General features: G+C 42.6%; 1 protein-coding gene across 1 annotated transcript in view; it reads left to right on the top strand.

Moving 5' to 3' along the window:
- Nucleotides 1-22712, top strand: part of LRP6 (LDL receptor related protein 6) — a 178183-nt gene that overhangs the window by 3755 nt on the left and 151716 nt on the right. The gene's annotated exons all lie outside the window — the stretch shown is intronic.

The raw sequence follows: 22712 nt of genomic DNA, 5'->3' as shown, positions 1-22712 counted from the left end.
GACCTTGGGGTAATTACTTCATATCTGTACAGTTAAATGTCTTCATTAGAGTAACCAATCCTTCTTTTGGAGATTGATAATTCATATAATCACAGTAAGGGCACTGAAAAGGCCTGAGGTAAAGAAACCAGTTTAACCTTGTTCAACCCAGTATTTTCCAAGCTTGTTAATTAATAAATCCCTTGACTCTTCTGCTACACTTTCCTTCCAGAAAACACACTTGGAGAAAACCTGGGCTAGATGATCCTTTAAATTTAGACTGGCTTATATGAGTTATTGATATCTGATCATTTCGTGTAGTTAGTTTTCTCCTTGTTTACTTATTGGGTCTTAGATTTACTCATTTAGACAGAATAATTTGGTATGAAATGTTAACAGAGCGGCTACCAGTGATTTCCTGTGGTTCAATGTTTCAGAATTTTTATTTTTTTGCTTTAATTGAAGGCATTTCTACTTGTTGAACTGCCTTGCCCTTAAATATACTTCGGCTGTTAGAAAAGATGGTCTTTTTTGAGTATCAACGGAAATTCTGTCACAGGGCATATAAATGGAAAACATTTTATCTGAATGTACACTTTTAGGGGCTGGTGTTGGACACAGTAGTTCTGCGGCTTGGGAAACCTGTATCCCGTATCAGGGATGAGCTCTGTGTTTCAGTTCTGGCTCCACTCCTGATTCCAGCTTCTGGTTGATGCACACCCTGGGAGGCAACAGGTAGTGGCTCAAGTATTTGGGTTTCTGGCTCTTGGCTTTGGCTTGGCCCAGCCTTGGTGTTGGGTCATTTAGGAAGGGAACCAGGGCATTGGAGATTTTTGTCTTTCTGCCTCTCAGATAAAATCAGTAAATACAAATTTAAAGGAAGTCAGTTTTTTGTCTGAATGACTTGAGTGTACTGGAAACACAACACAGGTTATGGTGCTGTTTTTGCAGTAATGGCTCTGAGAAGACTCTCTTTCATCGTTGAAATTTTATTGAAAGTTTGTATTTGGTGAAGGTGATACAGCAGGGGACATGATAGCAGCAAGGTGTGGGCTTTGTTGTTAGACCAACTTCAAATCTTCTGCAGCTTTATGTAGTGCTGGAAAGGTACTTAGTCTCCCCCCCTGTTAGATGGGGATAGTAACGTAGAGGACTTCAGTGCTGCTTGACCAGATAATGTTTGTGAAGGGGTAGGGCAGAACTCACAGTCAATAGGAAGCCTTAAACAAATGGTTGATACTATTAAGATGCTTGAATTAGGGGCCATCTGCAGCCGTATGGGTGCTGGTTTGAGTCCCCGGCTGCTCCACTTCTGATTCAGCTCCCTGCTAATGTGCCTGGGGAAGCGGTGGAGAATGGCCCAAGTGCTTGGGCCCCTGCTACCCATGTGGGAGACCAGAAAGAAGGTCCTGGTTCTGGCTTTGGATTGGCCCAGCTCCAGCCATCGTGGCCATTTGGGGAGTGAACCAGCAGATGGGAGCTCTTTAACTCTTTCTGTCTCTCTCTAACTCTGCCTTTCAAAGATAAAAATAAATCTTTAAAAAAGTGCTCAAATTGAAAGAAGAATTAATGCTGAGGAAAGATCAGTAAAGCATGTTAAGTTCCTGCTGTATTCCTGGCACTGTTTTTGACAGTTGATAGTTTCAGGCCAGTGGTTTTTGAACTTTTTCAAATCTTATGCAGCTGAAATAAACTCCAAGAAATACTTTTATTTCTGCTATTTTCTATTTTGTTTGACATGACTGGAATGACTAGTATCTACTAAATTTGTTTGCCCTTAAAAGGTTTGCAACCTTATCACTGTTTTAGGTGATGATTATTATAAATGTAAGCTGGGGGCCAGCTCCGTGGCTCACTTGGCTAATCCTCCGCCTGCGGCGCCGGCACACCGGGTTCTAGTCCCGGTTGGGGCGCCTGATTCAGTCCCGTTTGCTCCTCTTCAGTCCAGCGCTCTGCTGTGGCCCTGGAGGGCAGCGGAGGATGGCCCAAGTGCTTGTGTCCTTGCACCCTCATGGGAGATGGGGAGGAAACACCTGGCTCCTGGCTTTAGATCAGCGCAGTGCCATCTGTAGCGGCCATTAGGGGAGTAAACCAACGGAAAGAAGACCTTTCTCTCTCTCTCTCTCTCTCACTGTCTGTAACTCTACCTGTCAAATAAGTGAATTATACTTACTTAAGAGGTAAGTATCCATGAAGTCATTCTAACCAGGAGTGGACATTATTGGCACAGTGAGTTCAGCTGCCTCTTGGGATGCCCACGTCCTGTTATATCAGAGTGCCTGGGATTGAGTTCTGCCTCTGCTTCCGATCCAGCTTCCTGCTAATGTTGCTGGGAGGTAGCAGATGCTGCCTCAGGCAGCGTCCCTGCCACCCTGTCTTGGCTTGACCCAGCCTTGGCTGTTGTGGCATTTGGAGTGTGAACTAGAGGATGCAAGATTTCTGTCTCTCTTTTTCTGTTGCTTTGTCTTTCAAATAAATAAAACTGAATAAATGAGCATTTAACAAGAATTTTTATCAAAATATTTTCTAATTGAGAAACTGTGTTTGCAGTAATTGAGGCTGTTTATTTGATGGGTCTTTTCCTGCAGGAAGAGTAGATAGTATGCTTAGTTCCTGCATTGCTTGTTTAACTCTTTGGGTGGGTTTTATATATATTCTATAAAATCAGCCTCATCAGAAAACTGTTCTGTATGAATAACTGAAATTTAGTCAGCAGCATGGACCAGGCAACTTAGGAATGGGCTATTTGCCCTTGAAATTATAAATATAGTTTGTCAATACACAAATACCAAGAAGACATCTTTTTTTTTTTTTTTTTTAAAGATTTATTTATTTATTTGAAAGAGTTAGAAGGAGAGATAGGGAGAGAGAGAGATCTTCATCCGCTGGTTCACTCACAGGATGGCTGCAACAGCTGGTCTGGCTCAGGCCAAAGCCAGGAGCTTCTTGCAGGTCTCTGTTGTGGGTACAGGTGCCCAAGCACTTGGGCCGTCTTCCATACTTTTCCCAGGCCTTTAGCAGGGAGCTGGACAGGAAGTGGAGCAGCTGGACATCAGCTGGCACCATACAGGATGCCAGCATTGCAGGTGGTGGCTTTACCAGCTACGCCACAATGCTGGCCACGCCCAGTAAAGCTCTTCTTACTCAGTATTAGCACGTTCTTTGTTTCTGAAGTTGTGTGTGTCATTTTTGGTAGTGATTGTTCTCAGAAAAGGTTAAGCTGTTCAAGTATGCAGCTAGAAAATACTAAGCCATGCTTGGGCTTTATTTTGTGAATTATTGGTACTTCGATGTTGAGACTGTATTAGTTGTATAACTTGCTGGTTTTAGTTTCTGTGAAACCTTGTTTGGAGCCGTGCAGAAATGCTTATTTATTTATTTATTTATTAAAGATTTATGTATTTAATTGAAAGGCAGAGTTGCAGAAGAAGAGAGAGAGGTCTTCATCCACTGTTTCATTCCCCAAATGGCTGTAATGGCCGGAGCTGGGCTGATCCGAAGCCAGGAGCCAGGAGCTTCTTCCCCATCCTCCATGTGGGTGCAGGGGCTGGAGTACTTGGGCCGTCTTCTAATTGCTTTCCCAGGCCACAGTAGAGAGCTGGATCTGAAGTGGAGCAGCTGGGACTTGAACAGCACCCATATGGGATGCTGGCACTGCAGGTGGGGGCTTTACCCACTACGCCACAGCACCAGCCCCAGTGCTTAGTTATTTTGGAACTAATTTCAGGAGGGTATTGGGTATGCAAAATAAAATTATATTTTTAGGCAGAAGCTACATCGATTTGTATGTTATTGACACCAGGCCTAAAGTTTCTGAACAAACTCTAAATAAAAATGAAGAGGTGAACAAGATAAGCGGCATTCATTTTTACCAAGTAAACAGCACCCAGATCATTGTAAAATTATATGCCACATCCAGTCTAGGGATACTGTATTTTGCAAGTCGGAAAAAACTGATAACTGAAATTCATTAGTATTGACTTTTAGCTGTATATTATATGGTCTTTATCTAAGTTTCTTGATTTATGGTAATGACAAAGTACTCCTTAAATGAAAAGTTTCTCAGTGATAGCTTTTTTTTCCCACTCATATTCAGCCATGTGCTGGAGCTTTGCACCTGCTAGGTACTATAAGTTCATTTAAAAGCATCTGAGTTTTCATGATATTTAAATAGTCTTATTTGGAGCTTCATTTTGTGTTTTGTTTCAGATCATTTATTAGATATGATTGAGTTAAAAGTTTATAACTATTATAAAAAATTCTTAGTACATATCAGTTCTGGAAAGCAGTACTCAGAAAAAAACCCAACATGTTTTTATCTGAGATTGAATTTGAAGTGTGGATTACGTAATGTGTTTTGTGGGTTTAGGATACAGTTACTGCATTAATAATATAATTAGCTTTCTCAGTGCAGACTGTCCCTCTCTTTAGGTTCCACATCCATGGATTCAGCCAACTGCTGATTGAAAAATATTTGGAAAAAAAAATTGTACTGAACATGTACAGATTCTGTTCTTTATTCTAAGCAGTGAATCATAATACCTGTTTGTTTACACAGTATTTACATTGTTCAAATATTGTTAGTAAACTAGAGCTGATTTAAAATATACAGGAGGATGTACACGAGTCTTTTGCAAATACTACACTGTTTTATACAAGGGATTTGAACATCTGATGATGTTAGCATTGCTTGAGGTCTTGGAATCTTGGAATCATCCCCCATGGATACTTAGGACCTTTGTCCTTTTTTTTTTTTTTTTAAGGTTTATTTATTTTATTTGAAAGGCAGACTCAGAGAGAGAGAGAGACAGAGACAGAGACGGAGAGAGAGAGAGATCGATCCATCAACCTCCCATCTGCTGGTTCACTTCCCAAATGATTGCATTGATGGTAGCTGGGCTGATCCTGAGCCAGGAACCAGGAGTCAATTCTGGGTCTTCTATGTGGGTGCAGGGGCGCAAGTACTTGGGCCGTCCTCTGCTGCTTTCCCAGGCACTTAGCAGGGAGCTGGTTTGGAAGTGAAGCAGTTGTATGGGATGCCAGTACTGCAGATGGCACTTTATTTAACCTGCTGCACACAGCGTGGCCCCAGGACTTTTGTAGTTTTTAATCCATTTTCTCATTGAGATAATTCACATATTATAAATATCCTCATTTTAGTGGTTTATAGTGTACTTACGGTTGTACGACCATCACCCCTATCCTGTTCAAGATTATCTTTGTCACCCTTCAAAAAAAGGCCAACCCCCTTAGCAGTTACTTCCCACTTCCCCCTCCCCCCAGCCTCTGTTATCCATGAATCAGTTTTCTGCCTCTGTGGTTTTGCTCATTCTGAACATTTCACAGAAATGGAATATGTGTGACCTTTTTTGTGTGGCTTCTTTCACTTAGCGTGATGCTTTCAAGTTTCATCCTTGTTGACATGTATCAGTACTTTTTGTGGCTGAATAATACTCAATTGCATGGGCATATTAACTACTTCGGAGAGGGTTGTGGGTGTTTGTTGGCATCTTTACCTTGAGAAATTATTTCTGAAATCTCAGAAGTCTTTTGAAGTTACTGAGATAGATATTAACAAGTATCGTAAGTTCCGTTTTCTGCTGGAGTACTCAGGAGTTTATCAGCATTCACCTTTCTGTGTACTGACTTACAGATAGCCCTGTCTCAGTTAAACCTTTAACTGAATTCATGTTTGTATTTGCCAGATTCATAGATGGAGTAATAAGATAGAAGGAGTATTAGGAGTCATGTAGCCCCGTGTCTTCATTGTACTAATTTGAAAGCTGAACGACTGACCCAAGGTCAGATTGCTGGTACTCTCGATGGTACTTTTACATGCAGTGCTTCCTTTATGTACCTGGTTTCGCCTTTGTCTTATGGTTTTGAAAATGAGACTGATCATTTTGGTGGAGAAATAGTGTAGTTTTGCAGTTTGTTGTAGGTGATTTGTCATAGTGTTGTAAATGAAAACAAGTCTGGAATTTAGGTAAGGAGAGACTGTATTCTGAAGGATTAATACAGTAGGAGAACTTGCTAACCATAGAATCCGTAGGCATCTCAATTAAACAGAAAAAGGCTTTTATTTTATTTTTATTTGTTTTAGGATTTATTTATTTATTTGAAAGAGTTACAGAGACGCAGGTAGAGGCAGAGAGAGAGAGAGAGAGAGAGAGAGAGAGAGAGACAGACCATCTGCTGGCTCACTCCCCAAATGGCTGCAAGGGCTGGATCTGAGCCAATCCAAAGCCAGAAGCCAGGAGGTTTTTCTGGGTCTCTCACGCAGGTGCAGAGGCCCAAGGACTTGGGCCATCTTCTACCACTTTCTCAGGCCATAGCAGCGAGCTGGATTGGAAGTGGAGTAGCCGGGTCCTGAACCGGCGCCCATTTGGGATGCCAGCATTGAAGGCAGCGCCTTTACTTGGCTGTGCCACAGCACCAGCCCCAGTCTTCTGTTTTATAGGGAGGGCCAAACGGATTATCAGGAACTTTGTGGGAGTGTGGGCCCAGTGGATAAGGGTGAACAGATTGCAGGATCAGGATGGTTTAACTGGAAATTTTTTTCTGTGGTCAGCTGATGCTCAGAATTGGAGAGGAAGTTGTGCATCTACTTGTTAAAGCTTAGGGTGAGCCTGAGTGTAAGGGCTTGGAGCTGTGAGGAGAAGCCTGACTAAAATTTTTGATCAAGTCAAGACAGTGAGGCAGTGATGGGCAGTTGTGATGAGCACTTGTCAGTCTCCTCTGTTGTTCAGGATGAAATCTTTCACTCCTAGAAATAAAATTAGTGTTGTTGTGAAGTTGGTCTCATTAGATTAGGCCTGAATACGTGTAGCCAATATAATTTATCCATCTAGACTGAGTTGTTAAAAGGTTTTTTAAGAGCCTCTTGAGGGTAGGAAGTTGAGTAAAGAACTCACCATTAGATTGCAGTTGTAGTAGCTGTATATTTGGGGGGGGGTGAATTCCAAAATATTCTAGGGTTTCTGGGTATGCCAGAAAGTGACCATCTTTATTCACCTGTGAGGCTGGGGATTTTGTAACCCAGGTGCCAGGCCAGTTTTCCCAGGAGGACTACATTGGCAGATAGTCAGCCACAGCTCCTTATAAGTGTCCAGTCATATCTGATCAAATGAGCCCCACTTTTAGATACCACATTCCAGTCAAAACTCAGGTTGCATAATTGGTGTTTGTAACTGGGATGCCACTTGTTGAACCTGTGCAACTATGTTGCCATGAATGAAAGAACACTTGGTAACAGTTTTTGAATTCTGGCAGAGTGATGCAGGGAGCAGACTGTTTTATTTCAGTTTACAGAAACATAGTCTGCTTAAAATGTTAGGGGTTATAGGATTCCTTATAGAGAAGAGAAAGGAGTTCCTTCTATCCAGAAAACAGAAGATTAAAGCATCATTATTTTCTTAAAATATTTTTATAATTTATTTGAGAGGTAGAGTTGCAGACAGAGAAGGAGAGACAGAGAGAGTCTTCCATCCACTGGCTCACTCTTCAAATGGCCTCAATGGCCAGAGCTGAGCCGATACGGAGCCAGGAGATTCTTCTGGGTCTCCCGTGCGGGTTCAGGGTTCCAAGGGCTTGGACCATCCTCTACTGCTTTCCCAGGCCATTGTAGAGAGAGAGCTGGCACTCTCTCTCTACAGGTGTGGTTTTAGCTGCTACGCCACAGTGCTGGCCGCTCTTCTAATGTTTTGGAAATCCTGACTCAGTCTATTAGTGTGGTTTCAAAATTATTTAAGTGGTGCTCTCAGAATCTTGTGCTCAAGGATACCTGGCACGTTCTTTTTTCAGTAGTCCATTGCTGTTGGAAACAAGCACTCTGGCTAATAGCCAGTTTGTAAGTGCTTTCAAGGAAGCATCAGACGACAGCAGAAGCTGTCTGTAGGTGACAGAAGACTTCAAATAGTGATGATCAGCCCTGTTACTGGTAATTTTAAAAGTGAAAGATACATTGAGAATTTGTTATGAAAAAAATGTAGTTGACAAAGATATTTGGTGGTTTTTATGGCTTTCAAACCAAAATCAAGTCATTCCAAAAAATTTTAGAGAAAACATAAGCATAATGATTAATCTTATTTTAATTTTTATTGATTTATTTGATAGGCAGACAGGGAAAGAGGGGTACAGAGACAGATCTTCCATCTGTTAGTCCAGTTCCCAAGTGCCTGCATGAGTCTTCCATGTAGGTGGTGGAGACCCACACACTTGAACCGTCATTACTGCCTCCTGGGTGTGCATCCCAGGAAACTGGAATCTTGGAAGTGGAGCTGGACCTGACCTCAGCACTCTTATGTGGGATGTGGGCATCCCAAGCAGGGTCTCAGCAACTGTGCCAAAAGCCCGTCTCTAACCTCATTTTTAAAGAGTAGATATTACATGTAATTTGTAAGTATAGGTGAACATAACCTTTGCACAGGGAAAAAAAAAACTAAATATATGTATATGTATTAATCCTGAGACTTAATTGCCATGGATATATCAAGTATAGAGAGTTTATCAATAACGTATTAAGGTTTTCAAGTAAAAAGATTGAGTCAGTCTGTAGTAGATCTTTAACATCTGGGTGATAAAATTCTTTTTTTTTTTTTTTAAAGATTTATTTATTTAGTCATTTGAAAGAGTTATACAGAGAGAGGAGAGGCAGAGAAAGAGAGAGAAAGAGAGAGAGAGTGGTCTTCCATCTGATGGTTCACTCCCCAATTGGCCGCATAGGCCGGAGCTGTGCCAATCTGAAGCCAGGAACCAGGAGCTTCTTTTGGGTCTCCCACGTGGGTGCAGGGGCTCAAGGACTTGGGCCAACTTCTGCTGCTTTCCCAGGCGATAGCAGAGAGCTGGATTGGAAGTGGAGCAGCTGGGTCTCGAACTGGCGCCCACATGGGATGCCGGCGCTTCAGGCCGAGGCATTAACCTGCTGCGCCACAGCACCAGCCCCAACATCTGGGTGATAAAATTCTAAGAGTAAATGATATGACTTCTCAATTGAGAACCACTGGCCCCGCCAGAGGACACTGTATTAAAATTAATGAAGTCAGATAGTGACCGAGTTAACATTTAAAAACCTCCCTGAAATTATGACTTATACTATAATGTTGTCTGATATCAGGCAGAACAGTACCAGGACTGTTACTAGTAGAAATATATTTATAAGAACTTCATGCCTTCGTACAACGTCTGAAATAGTCACATTAATAACATTTTGCCCATACAAATTTAACCTAGGGAGAGATTTTGAGTTGACTGTGCTTACCATCCAACTTAGAATCATAAATCAAACAGTTATTTTTAACATTTGTCATTTATAAGGTGAAGGAATACATTCCTTGTTATTTTCAAGGGGCCCTTTGGGAAATCTCAGGACAGATGTTGGTGCAAAAGACATCATTTAGGATTTGATTTTGAAGAGGAGAATATTGGAAAGTGTCAGGAGGTTTTAACATTTGGTTGAATAGGATTATGGGTCAGTGAGGAAAAAATATGTGGCTGCATATTTAACAGAAGTGGTGAAAAGATTTTAAAAAGTAAACATGGGAACATGACAGTAAAAAAACTCTTCCAAAAGTGGATGGCTTTATAAAATGAAAGACATAAATTCAGCATCAAGCTCAGAAAATTCTGGTAAGACACAGAATCTCTTAGGGAAATTATTTAGGAGGCAAAAAATAACCTTTTTAAAATTTATTTATTAAGGACAGACTAATCGTGAAAATGTGATCAATGTAATAGAGACATCAAGATTCAGTTTTGTGTAAGTATATTTGTTACTAAAACAACTTTTGAGGCTGGCACTGTGGCTCACTAGGCTAATCTTCTGCCTGCGGCGTTGGCACCCTGGGTTCTAGTCCCGGTTGGGGCGCCGGATTCTGTCCCAGTTGCTCCTCTTCCAGTCCAGCTCTCTGCTGTGGCCCGGGAAGGCAGTGGAGGATGGCCCAAGTGCTTGGGCCCTGCACCCCATGGGAGACCAGGAGGAAGCACCTGGCTCCTGGCTTTGGATTGGCGCAGCGTGCTGGCTGCAGCGGCCATTTGGGGGGTGAACCAAAGGAAAGGAAGACCTTTCTCTCTCTCTCTGTCTCTGTCTCTCTGTCTAAATCTGCCTGTCAAAAAAAAAAAAAAAAAAGAAAAAGAAAAAGAAAAAACCTTTTGAAAATCTGAAGCCAGTGGACACTATGAGAAATAGTGACTTGACCAGCCCTTGTTCTGACTGTTGATGAACAACTTAATAGTTTATCCCTTTCAGAATTTTTTTGTCCTACTTAATACTATTGGTTGAACTCTGTAATTAAGACACAATTATTCTTATGTGTTTTAATTTAACTGAAAAGTGATCTCTGTTAAATATAAGAATGGAAATAAGAGAGGGAGGAGATGTACAATTTGGGACATGCTCAATCTGACTTGCCCTAAACGGTAAAGTTAGAAATGCACCAGGAGATTCCAATTCAATCCCATCAAGGTGGCATGTACCATTGCCAGCTCACTAGTCCAAGTGATCAATTTCAGTTCACAGTTGATCATAGTGATAGGTCTAAGAGTCAAAGAGATCACATAAGCAAGACTAATGTCTGCTAATACTATCTGATAGAATTAAGAAGGAGAGAACGATCCAACATGGGAAGCGGGATGAGCAGATTCATAGAATGGCAGATGTCCTAAACAGCACTCTGGCCTCAGAATCAGCCCTTAAGGCATTTGGATCTGGCTGAAGAGCCCGTGAGAGTATCTTAGGCATGGAAAGCCAAGACGCTCTGGCAAAAAAAACAAAACAAAACAAAACAAAAAAACAAAAACCAAACACAACTAAATGAAAGATCTTTGCGAGTGAGAGCCCAGTGAAAAGAACAGGCCATCAAAGAAAGAGGTACCTTTCTCTGAAGGGAGGAGAGAACTTCCACTTTGACTATGACCTCATTTAAATAAGATCGGAGTTGGTGAACTCTAAAGGCTTTCATAGCCTTGGCAACTCATGACAAGAGCCTAGGGTGATTCCTGATGCCATAAACAAGAGTGTCAATTTGCTAAGTCAACAACAGGAATCACTGTGCACTTCTCATGTAGGATCTCTGTCCTTAATGTGTTGTACAATGTGAATTAACTTTATAACTAGTACTCAAACAGTATTTTACACTTTGTGTTTCGATGTGGGTGGAAACTGTTGAAATCTTTACTTAATACATTCTAAATTGATCTTCTGTATATAAAGATAATTGAAAATGAATCTTGATGCGAATGGAACAGGAGAGGGAGCGGGAGATGGGAGGGTTGCGGGTGGGAGGGAAGTTATGGAGGGGAAAAAACCACTGTAATCCAAAAACTGTACTTTGGAAATTTATATTTATTAAATAAAAGTTAAAAAAATAAAAAAAATAAAGCCCAAATTATTTGTAAAGATTTATTGATTTATTTGAAAGAGCTACAGAGAGAGAGAAATATCTTCCATCCATTGGTTCACTCCTCAGATGACTGCAACAGCCAGGGCTGGGCCAGGAGCCAGTCAAGAGCTTTATTTGGGTTTCTCACATGGGTGGCAGGGGCCCAGATATCTGGGCTATCTTCCGCTGCTTTTCCCAGGCTGTCAGTAGGGAGCTGGATTGGAAGTAGAGCAGCCAGGACACAAACTGGTGTCCACATGAGATGCTGGCATTGAAGGTGGTGACTTTACCTGCTACGCTACAATGCTGGTCCCAGTCCATCAAATCTGAGCCAGTTTTGAGGACAAGAATTAAAATTCCCTTTTCATGGACTTTTTAATAAACATTTATATCCTTCAGATTAGTTCAGTTTTTCTTCTCATTTTGGAACAATTAGTCATTTTACTTCCAAACCATGTTTTGTGAAAACAAAGTCACCTCCTGCATACTTTGCACACAGATGTTTTTTTCTGTCTCAGTTTGTCCTAACAGTCTCATTTATGTGTAAGACTATAACTCTAATTACAGGAGCTGCTGTTTTACAGAGAAAGCATGAGGTGGATAATTGGGGAAATTTGTCATACACCAGCATGTTGTGGTAGAGTAGCAGAGCTTCTAAATGTACGTCTCAGCACCTTTTCTAGCTGTGATCTTCCTCATCGTACAGCTTCTCAGTCTGGCAAAGATGAGGATTTTCTTTAATGTACTCAAGAATCTGTAGCCTCTCAGTGCAGAAAAATAAGAGGCAAAAACTATATATACTTGAAATTGGGCTGTCTTTTTTTTTTTTTGAACTTAGAAGTGATCAAGGTTTTTAATGAATATTCATGAATTAACTTAGTGTGAGTGTAAGATTTTCATTTACCAAAGATTTTGGAAGCTTTCTTCAGCTATTGGAGTTATATTTGCAGTCTTCAGACTGTTGAAGTGCTTTTTGCTCTGATGGTGTGATCTTTTGGAGCCTCAGGACTAAATTCTGAGTGAATGACTGAAGGGAGAACGAGTGCCCTCTAAGATCCAGCCTATTTCTGTCTTCAGGTCCGAGTCCCTTGTGAGTCGCCAGTGGTTGTGGGAGCCTAAAGCATGAGTGGCTATAGGGAGTTGAGGGATTGGAGTGGGAAAGGAAAGTCTGCCAGCGTGGACAGAAGGGTTGAAGCAGCTGGGGTTTTGAAGGGAGGCTAGATATGGATTCAGGGGAGCCGAAGGGAAGGTGAGGTGGTGGAAAGGAGTGGTGGGAAGGGAGGACTTAGGTGAGCTAGCATGGAGACACGGAGGTTCTAAGTTGTTTAAAGAAACTCCTTTGCCGTTTGTGAAGTTACTGAATAGGATTAGAGCTCTGGTGAAGGATGTAGTCTGAGAGGAGAGGGACTCTTGGCAGAGTGAAAGCTCGCTCGCTCTCTGGGATAATTACACCAGCTGTGAGAAGCTTCCGCGTGTACATACCTCCCCGCCCTGTGGAGTCAGGAGAAAACAGAAGAGTCCCACAGAAGAACCAGGAATGTTCTTTACTCAGAGAATCAAAATAACTCCTTATTGTGCTGCAACAGACAGGAAGCCTTGGAGCACCCGTTCAAGAGCTGAATTCGAAGAAAGATAGCTCAGTCTCCAAGGAGGAGGGGTGGGGCGTTCCAGTGACTCACAGAAGTGCCATTATCGAGGTGGGGCTGGTGTGGGTCCTTAGAAGTCCAGTGCTCATCCAAGTCCCATCACCATATCACTGTCATGAAAAATAAATCAGGGTTTAGGTAGGGAGAGCTTTGAAAAGATGATGGCAACAGACAATGCTCTGCCCACAAGATCTATAGGTGTCTTGAAATCAAACACAAAAGGCGTTTCTTTTATAGGTGAGGGTTGGCAGTGCCAGCATGATCTTTATGGGAGAATGGGGCAAATGAGAGAGCATTGGCAGCTGACATGACCAGGGCAGTTTACAGATGCTTTTTCCTTGTTGTTAGAGAAGGTGACTTGTGTCTGTTTGCTTAAGCCTGGGGGAGTACAAGTGTAAGGATCTGGGGGAAGGAGAGAAGCCTTACTAGTCTGTAGGTAACTGCTGAGTGTTTATAAGCTCATAGCCAGTAAAGTCTTCTGATTTGTGGCAAATACATTTTTATTGATCTTTAAAGGTTTGTTTATTTATTTGAAAGGCAGAGTTTCAGAGTGGGAGAGAGACACATCGTTCATCTCTGGTTCACTCCCCAAATGGCTGCAACAGTCAGGTCTTGGTCATAGAGAAGCCAGAACTCCATCCTGGTCTCTCACATGCTGGCAGGGTCCCAAGCACTCAGGTCTCCTCCGCTGCCTTCCCAGGTGCTTTAACAAGGAATTTGATTAGAAGTAGAGCAGCCAGGACTGGAACTAGAGCTCACTTGAGATGCTGGCATCTCAGGCAGCAGCTTAACCTACTGTACCAGCTGGCCCAGCAAATTCATTTTTAGATCAGGTAATAGAACATTGCTTTTAAATATTAGCAAACATGTTTATCATATTGTGTACAGTGAACTGGAATAGGCATTGGGGACAAAATTAATTTTTAAGATAATGCCTCTTATTCCCAAGGAACTAAGAGTCTAGTTGAGATAGAAAATAAATTTTTAAAAATTCTGGAGAGAAGACTTGTTACGCAACAGGTTAAGTAAGCCAACACTGGGGATGCCAGCATCCTGTTTTGGAGACTGGTTCACTCCCTACTCCTCTGCTTTCCATCTAACTTCATGCTAATGCATCCTAGGAGGCAGCAGATGATTTGGGTCCCTGCCATCCATGTGGGAAACAGCCCAGGCTGTTGAGGCCATTTGGGGAGTGAACCAGTGGATGGAAGATGTCCTCCCTTCCCCCTGTTTCTTCCTTTCTATCACTGTGTCTTTCAAATAAATAAATAAATTAATTAATTAAAGATGCTAATATCAAATTGTTGGGAAGGGCTCATAGAAAGAAAGTTTTATAGAGTACATAAGGTTTGAATCTGGCCTTGAAAGACTTAGATTTGCTTGCTGGGGAAAAGAGAGGTATAGAATGTGTGAGAAAATGAGTGTTCTGTGGTGATGGGTTACGATATCTCTTGGTTTGCATGGTAGAAACTTGTTTGTATGATGCATGGATTGTGAAATATAGAGTCTTAGAAGTCATGGTGGAGGCTCAGATATTGAGGCTTTATAAAGTTTTAGGTAAGAGGAATCAGAAAGCTTTTCTAAATGAATAAAGTACAAGTGTGTATAGAAGTAGAAAAGAAAGAGGAATGTTGAAGTCATTAACTTTTAGGGTAGTGTAAGTATGAGATGATGAAAGTCTAGAGCAGCACAGTGATTCTAAAGATGGAGAAGAGGCCGATTTAAAGATCTGCTAAATACAGATCAAGAAGGGACTGGCATCCCATTTGTGATGTCCTGGCTGCTCCACTTGAGATCCAGCTCTCTGCTATGGCCTGGGAAAGCAGTAGAAGATGATCCAAGTCCTTGGGCGCCTGCACTGGTGAGGGAGACCAGGAAGAAGTTCCTGGCTTCAGATTGGCCCAGCTCCAGGCATTGTGACCATTTTGGGAGTGAACACTCTGCTTTTCAAATAAATAAATATATCTTAAAAAACAATCAACAAGACAGTAATTGGAAGCCCTAGGGAGGGCTCAAAGGTTGCTCCAAGGCATGCCAGTAAGATTAGGAGAATTGTGGTCACTATTGGCTGTTGAGGACTTTTTTGGAGGGATGTGAGATTAATTTAATGGCAGGAAGAGATGACCAAAAAGAAGTTACAGGTGTGTAGAACTTTAGGTTAGGCTGGAAATGATGATTTGGAGATGAACTGCATAGAGTTGCCTATTGACCAGGTAAACTTGAACAGTTTTTTATGCTTCCTCATTTGGAGAACAATGGACAGTCTGTATATAGGGAGTAGGAGGAAGGCTTGGGACCAACAGACACAAATAAGAATAATAGGTAGTATAGCATAAGGAGAACATTATATATAGGTAGGGATGTGGTCAGCAATGTTAAATGGGCAAAGTCAAGAATAAGGACTGAGCAGGGTGGACATTTAGCATGGCTGTTTAGACCGATTAAGAAGCCCATATCTGAGATCAGAGTAGTTGGATTTCATACCCAGCGCTGGCTCCTGAGTTCATTTTCTTACGAATGCATTCCCTGTGAGGTGGTAGTGATGGCTTCATTGGTGGGTTCTGGTCACCCAAGTGAAAAGCCCCAGTTTTTGCAAGCATTTGGGGAGTGAATTAGCCAAAGGGAGCTCTCTCCCTATCTGCCTCTCAAATAAGTAGGTAAGTAACTAAAGAAATTTCGAAGAATGAAGTCTGAGAAAAGGCTTTTGGATTAGGTTATCGAAGACTTGGAGAAAGCAGTTTTAGCTGAATTATGGGTAGCAAGTTAGACTACAGGAGTTAGGTTAATGAAAGTTGGTATGAATTATCAGTGTTTTAAGATTTTGTGGTTGGGACTGATGTTGTAATATAGTAGTAAAACGACTGCTGGCAATGCCGACACTGGCATCCCATATGGTTGCTGGTTTGAGACCTGGGTGCTTCACTTCCAATTCAGCTCCCTGCTGATGTGCCTTGGAAGGTGGCCCAGGTGCTTGGGCTCCTGTACTCACATGGGAGACCTGCAAGATGCTCCTGGCTCCTGGTTTTGGCCTGGCCCAGCCCTGGCTGTGGCAGCTGTTTGGGTAGTGAGCCAGTGTCTGTCTCTCCCTTTCTCTCTCTGTAACTCTGACTTTCAAATAAATAAATAAATAAATCTTAATTTATTTTTGTGGTTAGGAGAAATGTAACTGTTCTCAGTGGTGGCAAGGTTATGATTGTTAAAATAATGTTTCTGGTTGCATAGACCTGTCAGGAGCTATTGAAGTTAGAAGAAATACACAACAACTGATGGAGCAAAATTACATAGAGGAGGAAGGGAAGCAGAACCCAGAGTGTTCCTTTTGCTTTAAATAGGAAGAAAGGCAAGTTAGCATTTGAGACTGAGAATAAGAAAAGGGAAGATGGGTGGAAAGACGTCTTTGAGAGGCATGAATTGAGATGTTGGGGATGTATGATATTTATCTTTTTTCTGAGATTGTTTTATGAGATGACCTGAAAATAAAGGATTAAAAATTAGAATTTGTCCAAAGGGAAGCAAAAAACTTTATTTAAAGAAAATTTTTATTTGTTTTATTTGAAAGGCTGAGCTACAGAGAGGCAGAGAGAGAGAGGTCTTTCCATCCGCTGGTTCACTCCCCAGATGGCTGCAACAGGCGGAGCTGTGCCCATCCTAAGCCAGGAGCCAGGAGCTTCTTCCAGATCTCCCACGCGGGTGCAGGGGCGCAAGAACTTGGGCCATCTTCTGCTGCTTCCCAGGCCATAGCAGAGAGCTGGATCGGAAGTGGAGCAGCCGGGACTCAAACTGGCGCCCATATGGGATGCTGGCACTGTAGGCGGTGGCTTTATTGGCTACACCACAGCACCGGCCCCACAAAAAAGTTTTGAAATAATGCTAGAGGAAGTTAGTAGGAATTTAATAAAAGGATTCCTAAGCTTCTGTGAGTATTCCACTAAAGAGATGTGATAGGTTATTTGGGTAGTTTGAGTATTAGGAAATCAGACTCCAGGTAGACTCAGGAATGGAAGATACTGAATGCATGGCATGTATGCCACAGGCAGGAGGCAAGAGTGTGGAGGTCCGGTAAATTAAAACTGTAACAGGTCAACTTACACCTGTGAGACAGCTCAAGTGATACATCGCTGAGCAGTTACTGGTGAAATATAGTACAAAGTATTCACGCATTGGAAAGGATGTTTGGGCAAGATGAACTTTGGGATTTTCTTTTAGTAGTGTACAGGTTTTAACCGATGCTGCTAAATGAAAAAAAATTAACTTGTTCCCTTCACTTTTACCTTTTTAAAAAAGTTTTTATTTCTTTGAAAGACAGAGTGACAGAGGGATTGATACCCACTGACTCACTCCCTAGATGTATGCAGCAGCGGCATGGGCCCAGGCTGAAGCCAGGAGCCAGGAACTCCACTTCTCCTCCCTGGGTGGCGGGGACCCAAATACTTGAGCCATTGTCTCTTGCCTTTTCAAGCATATGAGCGGGGAGCCAGACCAGAAGCCTGGTAGCTGGGACTTGAACCAGGTACTTGGACATGAGATATGGGTACCCATGTAGTAGCTCAAGTGGCTGTGTAGACCAAAAAGATTAAGTGGAAATGTTAATATTTGCCACCTAATGTTATAAACAGATTTAGTATCTAAACCATTTTTCAAAAAGGTGCCCAGGGCCCATGCTGTGGTGTAGCCCTCCGTCTGCAGTGCCAGCATCCTATATGGGTGCTGATTCGAGAACCAGCTGTTCCACTTATGATCCAGCTCTCTGCTATGGCCTGGGAAAGCAGCAGAGGATGACCAAGTCCTTGGGCCCCTGTACCAGCGTGGGAGACCTGGAAGAACCTCCTAGCTTCTGGCTTTGGATCAGCCCAGCTCCGCCCATTGCAGCTATTTGGAGAGTGAACCAGTGGATAGAAGATATCTCTTTCTCTCTGCCTCTGCCTCTCTGTAGCTCTGCCTTTCAAATAAATAAGCAAATCTTTTTAAAAGAATGCCCACTTCATATTATTGTCACTCTTGGATTTTAAATTTCAAGTGGTCTGGAGCTTTTTCTGAGTTCTGTGCGGTACTTAACATTGTACCTTTCACCCAAAGGGACTTCCCTTCCCACCCTCGAGATGTGTGTATTTGGCCCATAGAGTTAGAGATGCAATGTAAGATAATGCAGTGGACATTATAGGGACTGATGAATCAGTGTGATGTATAAAAATTAAAATGAATTAAAAGTGAGTTTTTTAGAGCAACTTATGAATTTATCAGTAGCTGCAACTGACAGAAGAAGCAGAAAGAATTGCTAGTCACTTTTTTTAAAAAAAGTGTTCTGACCATTTATTATTTTTTTAAAAATTTTATTTATTTTGAAGGCAGAGTTACAGAGAGGCAGAGGCAGAAAGAGAGAGAGAGAGAGAGCTTCTTTCTACCGGTTCACTCCCCAAAAGGCCACAGTGGTTGGAGCTGGGCTGTTCCGAAGCCAGGAGCCAGGAGCTTCTTCTGGGTCTCCCACGTGGGTGCAGGGGCCCAAGGACTTGGGCCATCTTCCACTGCCTTCTCAGGCCATAGCAGAGAGCTGGATTGGAAGTGGAACATCCAGGACTCCAGTCAGCACTCATATGGGATGCTAGCACTGCAGCTTTACCCTCTATGCCACAGCACCAGCCCCCCCCCCCCCCATTTGTTAATGTTTTAGAAAAATTATTTTATTTATTTGAAAGGCACAATTACAGAGAGAGAGGAGAGGAAGAAGGAGGGAGAGAGAGAGTGATTTTAAAGCTCTTTCATTTTCCAGATGGCTGCAACCCTGGGGCTAGGCCAGATGGAAGCTGGAAGCCAGGACCTTCTTCTGGGTCTCCTACTTGGGTGCAGGGGTTCAGGGACTTGAGCCATCTTCCATTGCTTTCTCAGATGCATCAACAGAGTGCTGGATAGGAAGTAGAGCAGCTGGACTCAAACTGGTGTCCACTTGGGATGCCATATTGCAGGCAGTGCCACAATGCTGTGTCACCTGCTATGCCACAATGCCAGCCCGGTTTTTTGTTTTTGTTTTTGTTTTTTTTCATTTTTTTTAAGATTTTATTTACTTACTTGAGAGAGAGGGAGTTATGGACAGAGAGAAAGGTCTTCATCCACTGGTTCACTCCTCTAATGCCTGCAACAGCTAGAGCTGGGCCAATCAGGAGCCAGGAGTTTCAGGTCTCCTACGCAGGTGTAGGGGACTAAACCCTTGGACTAAATTCTACTGCTTTCCCAGGCCATAGCAGAGTGCTGGATGGGAAGAGGAGTAGCCGGGACACAAACCAGCACCCATATGGGATGCCAGCGCCTCAGGCAGAGGCTTATCCCACTGTGCCACAGTGCTAGCCCTCCTGTTTGTTATTTTTAAATTAAATTAAAAATTTTATTGAAGAGAAAGAACTTCCATCTGCTTGTTTACTCCCTTAATGCTCCCAGCAGGCCAAGGCTGGCTGAGCCAAATCTGGGAGCCAGGAACTCAGTCCTGCTCTCTCATTTGGGTGGCGGTAACCCAGTTACTTGAGCTGTTACCTCCTGCCTCCCATGTTGCTCTTAAGCAGGAAGTTGGAATTGGGTGTGGAGCTGGGACCCAAACTCAGGTATTCCAATAAGGGCATTGAAGTGTCCCAAGAGACATCTTAATCACTAGGCCAGATACCTGTCCCTGCTCCTTTGTTTTTGTTTAAGAAAGTTGAATTTAACCTTGGTTAGAAGGGAAGTTCATAACGTACTTACAGAACGTAATGTAGTTACGATTCCATTTTGCACACAATCCATAAACTGATTGAAGAATTAATTTTTTTTTTTTTTAATTTCTTTCTTTGAGAGGCAGAGTTATAGAGAGAGAGAGAGACAGACAGAGGGAAAGGTCTTCCATCTGCTAATTTACTCCCCAATGATTGCAACACTGGGGCTGGGCCAGGACAAAGCTAGGAGCACTGAGCTTGTTCCGGATTTTCCACATGGGTGCAGGGGCCCAAGCACTTGGGCCATCTTCCACTAATTTCTCAGGTGTATCATTAGCAGGAAGTTGGATCAGAGTGGAGCAGCTGGTACTCAGTATGCCGGTGCCACAGGTGGAGGCTCAGCCTATTGCACCACAGTGCTGGCTCCTCTTTGTCCTTTTTTGACCACTGTGATTTTTTGAAATTACAATAATTTCTTTAAAAAGAAGGAATGGTTGCTTTTAAATGGTATTTGGGCTTGGCTTCGGATGACAGTATTAGATCTTTAGTAAGTAATTATGAAAGAAGATCTAGTTAGGGGGCTGGCACTGTGGTATAGCAGGTTCCTCCTCCTGCAACAGCAGCATCCTATGTGAGTGCTGGTTGGAGTCCCAGCTGCTCCATTCTGATCCAGCTTCCTGCTAATAATGCCCCTGGGAAATTAGCTGAAGATGACCCAAGTGCTTGGGCCCCCGCATTCACGTGGGAGGCCCAGAAGAAGCTCAGAGCTCCTAGCTTCAGCTTGGGCCAGCCCCAGCCATGCTGTCATTGGGGGAGTAAACCAGTGGGTGGAAGATCGATCTCTCTGTTCCTCTCTCTGTAACTCTACCTTTCAAATAAATAAAAAATAAGTCTTTAAAAGAAAACATCAAGTATATTATTACATCATAAGTCTTGTTTTTGTTGCCTCATTTGTGTTAGTCATTCAGCCTCTAGATGTATGCTTTCCAGTACCATCACTAACCCCTTTTGCCTATTTAAATTTAAATGAATTAAGATGTATAAAATTAAAAGTTGTATTCCTCAGTCATACTGAGTGTTCCATTTTTAAGTGCTCCATAACTGCATGTGGTGGTGGCTACTTGATTAGGGACTGGAGAGAACATTTCCGTCATCATGGAGTTTCTGTAGGGTGGTGATACTTGAGATTTTAATTTGCTATTCTTGAAATATTTATTTACTTTGTAAGAGTTATAAAGAGGGAGACATATGCAGAGATACCTTCCATCCACTGGTTCACTGCCCAGATGGTTACAATGGCCTTTGCTGGGCCAGGCTGAAGCTAGGAGCTTCATCCAGGTCTCCCAAGTGAGCGGCAGGGGCTCAAGCACTTGGGCCATCTTCTACTGCTTTTCCCAGGCCACTAGCAGGGAGCTGGATCAGAAGTGGAGCCGCAAGGACACGGACCAGCGCCGGTATGGGATGCGGTCATTTCAGGGGTTGCTTTACCCACTATACCATAGCACCAACCCTTTGATTGCTATTTGATATCGGGAAGTAACTGTCAGAAGTTTGGAACGGATATTTTAAAAAGAGCAAAAAGCAGATTTTATGCTGCTTGTAAGAACTTCAACCATTTAAAACTTAAATGTTGTTTGATATCTTTCATATTTAGTTTTGATTTTAGATTTATTCAGAAGTCATTATAATAATATAGAATATGCTGTGGCCTGGGAAAGCAGTGGAGGATGGCCCAGGAGCTTGGGCCCCTGCAACCACATGGGAGACTAGGAAGAAGCACCTGGCTCCTGGCTTTGGATCGGGGGCCATCTGGGGAGTGAACCAATGGAAGGAAGACCTTTCTCTCTGTCTCTCTCACTGTCTGTAATTCTACCTGTCAAATAAGTAAAAAAATAGTACAGGATAAAACAAAATAGTTATATTAAGAACTGTCTCGGGGTTGGCGCCGTGGTGCACTAGGTTAATCCTCCGCCTGTGGCCCTGGCATCCCATATGGGTGCCAGTTCTAGTCCCGGTTGCTCCTATTCCAGTCCAGCTCTCTACTGTGGCCCAGGAAGGTAGTGGAGGATGGCTCAAGTTCTTGGGCCCCTGCACCTGCATGGAGACTGAGAAGAAGCACCTGGCTCCTGGCTTCGGATCGGCGCAGCTCCGGCCATTGCGGCCATCTGGGGAGTGAACCAACGGAAGGAAGACCTTTCTCTCTGTCTCTCTCTCACTGTCTGTAACTCTACCTGTCAAATAAAAATGTAAAAAAAACCCCAAAAACCAAAAAAACTGTCTCTGAGGTGGGTGTTTGACATAGTAGTTAAGGTGCTGCTTGGGACAATTTCCCATTTTGGAGAGCTGAGGTGCTTAGTCCTGACTCTGCTGCCTCTTCCAGCCTCTTCCTGATGGCAGCCTGGGAGACAGGTGATAGCTCAGGTGGTTGAGTCTCTGCCACCATATGGGAGACTTGGATTGGGTTCCCAGCTCCCTGCTTAGATTAGGCCATTGGGGGCATTTGGAGAGTAAGGCAGGGCATGGAAAATCTCCATGTCTCTTTTTGCTCTTTTTTTGCCTTTCAAATTGATTAAAAATTTAAAAAAGGAACTATTTCTGCCACACTGTTTTTAAAATCGTTCTATGAAAGCATACTTGATACAGAATAAAGTGTACCTATGTAAAATATGAAATTTAATATGTTTTAACATGTATACACCTTTGGAACCATCATCAGAATCAAGGTAGCATAGTCTCTGCCATACAAGTTTCTTCATGCTGCGGTATAATCCTTCCCTGTCATTCTTACCCACACCATCTCCCACAAGACAGTCTTTGATCGGCTTTTTGTTATAATGGTTTAGTTTACATTTCTTCCAGTTTCTATAGATGAGAGTCATACTCTATGTACTCTTTTTTCCCCTTAGCTTCTTTTACTCACTGCATTATTTTGAGATTCATCCGTCTTTCATGTACAAATAATTCCTTAATTTTTAATCTATGGATATATTGCAGTTTATGATATATGGGTTGATTCCACTTTGGGTTATTAC

Source organism: Oryctolagus cuniculus, chromosome 9 (assembly GCF_051225735.1).
Source record: "Oryctolagus cuniculus isolate XC-2025 breed Fujian yellow rabbit chromosome 9, ASM5122573v1, whole genome shotgun sequence".
Classification (NCBI taxonomy): domain Eukaryota; kingdom Metazoa; phylum Chordata; class Mammalia; order Lagomorpha; family Leporidae; genus Oryctolagus; species Oryctolagus cuniculus.
This window is presented reverse-complemented; position numbering and strand designations above follow the sequence as displayed.